Here is a 6,270-nt window from a genome sequence, read left to right as displayed (position 1 = left end):
GCCTTGGAAACCCAAGGAGGGGTCTCTCTGAGTTGAGTTTGACTCGACGGCACATAACAACAACAACAACAACCATCACTCTAAGATGACTGATGAGTAAAGTGGGATCAGTCTTTCTTTTTGCTTTACCAACTCATATCCATCACCTCCACTCGATCAAACCTAAAATTTAACAAATCTAAACATTATATGAATAGATAGATGTTAAAGAGGATTAGTACAAAAAAATAAAAGTGGTTTGATCTGGGTTGGTGACAGAACCTGGCCTCTATTCTCCACTGTCTTCTCCATTAATTACCATTATTGCATTTTTTTTAAAAAAGAAAAGAAGTTGCTTTTCATACTTTTACTCTTCCTACTGGAAATTTTTAAAAAATACAGAGAAGTGAAAAAAAATGACAGTCATCAATTTTCCTACTAAAAACAAACAAAACCAACCTGTTGCCGTCAAGCCAGTTTCTGCACATCTCAACCACGAGCCAGCATTAGCCACTGTTCACATTCTGGTACATTTGCCTCTGCCTCTTTTTTAAAATTAATATTTGAAAAATTATACAAATATTACATGAATATATAGTTTTCTATTTTCATGGAAAATTATAACCTTATGGATAAATATCAGAATGTCTGTAATCTCTACCCCCACCCAGTCCGTTTTTCCCTTGTCCTCAATTCCAACACTTCCCAGTCCTCAAACAGAAAATGCTTTATATGCATATATTTATCTACTGGAAATACAAAATGTTGCATTTCACTAGTTTGCATAAATGATAATTCTGCTGCATCCTATCTTGCTTCCTACCCTCCCCCCAAGGCTTTTAAGATTTATCCATGTAGATACTTGTAAGGTAATTCATTCCTTTCCATTTTATATGGTGGGCCATCAAACCTGAGCATTTTGCTTTCTCATTTCCCTGCTGATGGGTGTTTGGAATGTTCTAATTTTTCCTCTGTCACCAACAACATTGCAGCAAACATCCTCATGTGTGCGAGGGAGGTTTACTCCAGTTAAATTCCTGGAAGTGGTATTGATGAGTGTTCCCAGTTTCCGTAACACCAAAGTGCTCTCCGGAGAGACCATAACATTTACAGCCCAACATACACATGTGAGAATCCTGGTCTCCCCTCAACCTTGACAAAGTGTTGTCATTCTCAAGTGTGGGCGGTGGGGGGTGTTGATATCTTTTTGTTGTTTTTATTTCCAACTAATAACAACAACAATAACCAAAAAATCCATACTCACTGCTGTCCAGTCGGATCCGACTCATAGCGACCTCTCCTTGGGTTTCCGAGGTAGTATCATTACGGAAGTAGATTGTCCAGCCTTGCTTCCGAGGAGTGGCTGGTGGGTTTGAACCACTAGCCTTCTGATTAGGAGTCAAATGCTTTAGGCATTATGCCACCAGAACTCCCTTCCAACTAATGTTGCTGTTGTTAGGAGCCATGGAGTCGTTTCTGACTCATAGCGACCCCATGCACAGCAGAACGAAACACCGCCTGATCCTGCGTCAGCTCCACGATCCCTGCTATACTTGAGCCCATTGTTGCAGCCGCCGTGTCAATCCATCTCGTCGAAGGCCTTCCCCTCCTTTGTCAACCCTCCACCTTACCAAGTATGACATCCTTCTCCAGGGAATGGTCCCCTCTGACAACTAATAGGAGGGTTAAAAGGAGTTCTGGAGGTGTAGTGGTTAAAGCATTTGGCAGGTAACCAAAATATTGATGGTTCAAACCAACCATCTACTCCACGGAAGAAAGATGGGGTAGTCTGCTTCTGTAAAGATGTACATCCTTGGAATCCCAGTGGGGGTAGCTGTGAGTCAGAATCGACTTGATGGCAGTAAGTTTTTTTTTTTTTTTTGAGTAAGGTTAAACATCTTTCCACATTTTTTCCCCATCATATTAATGATGAAAGATACTTACCATTTTCTTCTCTTTTGAAGAAATTGTCTTTTGATGCATGGTGTGGAAAAACCAAATCCCACTTTTCTGACATGAAACTCGGGATCGATTTGAGTCAATCTGTTAATTCTGATTAACAATCAGATTGATACTAATGAATTATGAGAGTGAATCTAACCCCTTTCTGTTCACTTCTGTGCTGACGTGAGCTACGCATGCAGCACTTCTTCCCCGACCCTCATCACTCGGAGCGAAGTCAGAGCTTATAAGTTAAAGGGTGCAGTCATCAGACTGCCAAGGCTGCCCAAGACCTAAGACCTCAGCTGCAAACTTGGGAGTTCCCATGATGCTTTCACTTCTGACCTGCTGGCTACAAGTTCGGGGTTTTCCCACTATCCCTTTAGGATGTCAACCATAAGCTCTGAAGTCCTAAGGCCCTCCTGCTGGCTTGAAATTTGGAGTTTTCCTCTCCCCTCTCAGGATGTCCAGCCCCTCATTTCAGAACCCACGAAAACCCTAAAAATATGATTAGTTTTGTTATCAGAAAAAGGATACAAATGGAGAAATACACAGGGCAAGGTCTGGGAGGGTTTCCAATGAGAAACTTCCACGCCCCCTGAAAGCCATGATACCCTCCCACGTGCATCCTTGTCTTTCACCAACCAGGAAGCCCAGGTTTCTATGTCCAGAGCCTTTACTGGGATTTCATTGTATAGTCATGACTGATTGGAAGTCATGGCCCTCTCTCACATCGTTTGTGGTCTTTCTGGCCTGGTCAGCCCCCACCTGAGTCACCTTATTAGCATAAACCCTAAGGTGTGAAGGCCTCATCAAAGATGCTACAATCACTGGGGAAATTCCAAGGTTTTAGAGGTTATCTCTCAGAAACCAAGAAGAAGACATTTTTTTTTAACCCACACATGGATAGACTCAATTTTTACATCCTTGTTTGTAATACAGATGGACATTTTAATTCTGCTGTTTTGCTTTGGGACCAAGATTAAGCTAGCCTCATAGAACATGGTTTTCTCTGTCTTGTTCATATTTGAGTGTAGTTTGTATTTGGTAGACTTTTAAAAACTATCTGAGCCTGGGCACTTTGGGAGCTGGAACAGGTCTATACCATTTCCATTTCATTCAAATTATTGGTCTACTTCTTCTTAGGCTGTTTTGTAATTTGTGTTATTTTGAAAATTGCCTCTTTTGAATAGATTTTCAAATGAATTGGCATAAAGTTGTTCTTATGATTTCTAAAAGTTTTTACTCCATGATGTCCTCTTTGCCATTTATAATATTATTATTTATTATATTATTATTTATTCATATTCTTGATCAATCTTATCAGGAACTTGTCTATTTTATTAGTCTTTAACAGAACACCGGCTTCTGGTTTCAATCAACTCTTGTTTTCTATTTTAATCATTTCTGCTTTTTCTTTATTGTTATTTCCTTCCTTCTGCTTTCTCTGGGTTTATTTAGTTATTTTTCTGTCTCCTGAATTAGCTTCTTTAAATTTTGTTGTATTTATTACAATGCCTTTAAGACTATAAATTCCTCTCTAATCATTGTTTTTGCTGTACTCAGTAAGTTTTGATGTCAGGCTTTTATTGCCATTCATTTCTAAATATTTTATAACTTCCACATTGATTTTCTTTTTAATCCATACGCATTTTTTTTAATTTGCAAAGTATGTTCTTTTTCTTTTAAAAATGTATTATATGAGTAACTAGATGACAGGGACCTTCTGAAAACTAAATTCTTATGTACATCAAAAGACTTCTCCAAAAGAGTCGAAAAGAGAACCTACAGATTGGGAAAAAATATTTGGCAATGACTTATCTAACAAGAGACTTACCTCTAAAATCTATAGAAAACTCCAACACATCAACAACAACAACAAAAAAAACAAACAATCCAATTTAAAAATGGGCAGAAGACACGAACAGACACTTCACCAAAGAAGATATTCAGGCAGCCAACAAACACATGAAGAAATATTTGCAGTAATTAGCCATTAGGGAGATACAAATCAAAACAACGAGATAACATCTCACCTCAGCACTAATAGCAAAGTTCAACAACACAGAAAGTGAAAATGCTGGAGAGGATGTGGAGAGATTGAGACTGTCATACACTGCTGGTGGGACTGTAAAATGATGCAACCATGATGGGAAATGGCATAGTGATTCCTTAAAAAAGGTGGAAATAGAAATACCTTCTGATCCAGCAATTCCATTACTATATATATATCCTAAGGAGTTCTGGTGGTGTACTGCCTAAGGCATTTGACTGCTAACCAGAAGGCTGGTGGTTCAAACTCACCAACCACTCCTTGGAGGGAAGATTGAGCAATCTACTTCCATAGAGATACTGCATCAGAAACCCAAGGAAGGGTCACTATAAGTCAAATCAACTCGACAGCAGTGAGTTTTTCTTTTTATATATATATATACCCTAAAGAAATGAGAGCCAGGACACGAGTAGATATATGCACACCCATGTTCATTGCAGCACTATTCACAATGGCAAAGAGATGGAAACAACCTAAAGGCCCTTCAACAGAAGAATGGATAACCAAACTACGAAAATGCCCATACTGGAATACTATGCAACACTAAAGAATACTGCAGAATACATGAAATACCTCATATTGTGGATGAACTTGGAGGACATTATACTGAGTGAAATAAGTCAAACACAGAAAGACAAATATTGTATGAATCTACTTTATAAAAAAATCAAGGAAAGATTTACATATGGAAGGAAATTTTCTTTGTTGTTTACCAACGATGGGAGGGACAACTGCTAAATAGGTAAGAGACAAGTATTGATTTTGGGGAAGGGAAAGGCAATATACCAAAAATGAGTGAGCAGCACGATAACACTACGGAAAAGAGAGACACAGAGAGGTGCACAAGAGGTACAGACCACAAAGATAAACACTTTTACACACACACTGCTGCGTTATCAGTACCGACAAACGCGAATATATGGGTGTATACATGGGTAGACAGGATAAAAATGTTATCACAAAATCTCAACGTACAAAAAAGGTGTAAAACTTCATAAAATGACCACCTACATAGCATTCACGTACTCATCACCCAGCTTAGGAAATAAAATGTAAATGTACATTTATAATATTTAATCTTATTTTTCACAGGTAACGGATGGATGCACATGGTAAAAGAAAATCATCCCCTCTCTCTAGTCCCCTTCTTAGAAGCAACTGCAGTTATTCATTTAAATAGTCTCTGTGTTGCACAGGTTTCTTTTTGTTGCTGCTTTTTAATTTCACTACATTGTGGTTAGTGAATGTGGTCTATCGATTCTTTGGAATTCATTGAGACTTCCTTTGTGGCCAAGAACACAGTCAATTTCTGTAAATGTTCCAAGTGTATTTGAAAAGAACAGATACACCTAAGGTCTTTTTCTGAAATACAAATCTCATCACATCACTTTCTCTCTGTAGGTTCTATGGTCTTCAGGTGAAAGTCCACAACCTCCTGGGCACAAGATTTGGCCTGAAGCTTCCTTCCTAATGCCTTGGCCTCCCTTGCATATAGCAAATTTATGTACACACAGCTCTTTAAAATGTCATTATCTTTTAGAGACAGTTTTCAGAAGAACTTTTGAAGTGTTAGAGCCGCCCTGTAGTAGGCTATCCAATGTCTGGCACATCAGAGGTCCTAATCAATATTCATTGAAACAATGGGTTGTCTTATTAGTGTGGAGTCATACTGAGGCTGGATGACTCAGCCTGAACTGGATGTCACCTTCCTCATCCTGCACTCCAATTTGAGCTCACTCGTTGCTCCTGTTGAACCTGATCCACTCATGGAAACCTCTGGTCACCACACTCCTTCCCTTCCTCTCTGTCGGCTCACATCATGGTGGATCCTTTCAAAGACACTCCTACCTACCAACACTCTCAAATTTCTCTGCCTTCTAGGCACTCATGTATGTCCTATATCCGCGGACACCTCTCAGTCTTGCATTCCGTTCTTCTCTTTCTACCCCCTTTCTTGGCTCTTTGAACCTGAAATATTGGGTGTTCCCAGTGTTTTCCAACTCGGCTCTCAGCTTGTATCTTTTTACACATCAGGAAAACACACGCTTCATCACAAAAGAGAAGAATCTCTACCAAGTTGCAACAAGCGCTGCCATGACAGAATGCTGGCTCACTGTTGCCAGACTTCGCCGTTTTCCATGAACTGTCAGGTATCTCAGGGTTTTATGTGGAATGCCTCAATTTTTAAACATTGATAATGAAGGTTGGGCAATCCTACTTCCGTAGTGATACTGCCTTGGAAACCCAAGGAGGGGTCACTATGAGTCGGGGCCGACTCGACGGCACATAACAACAAC

This window comes from Orycteropus afer, unplaced genomic scaffold, assembly GCF_000298275.1.
Source record: "Orycteropus afer afer isolate SDZICR_OR568_19922 unplaced genomic scaffold, OryAfe1.0 scaffold00266, whole genome shotgun sequence".
Taxonomy (NCBI): Eukaryota; Metazoa; Chordata; class Mammalia; order Tubulidentata; family Orycteropodidae; genus Orycteropus; species Orycteropus afer.
The sequence above is the reverse complement of the archived record's forward strand: the minus strand, read 5'-3'. Positions refer to the sequence as shown.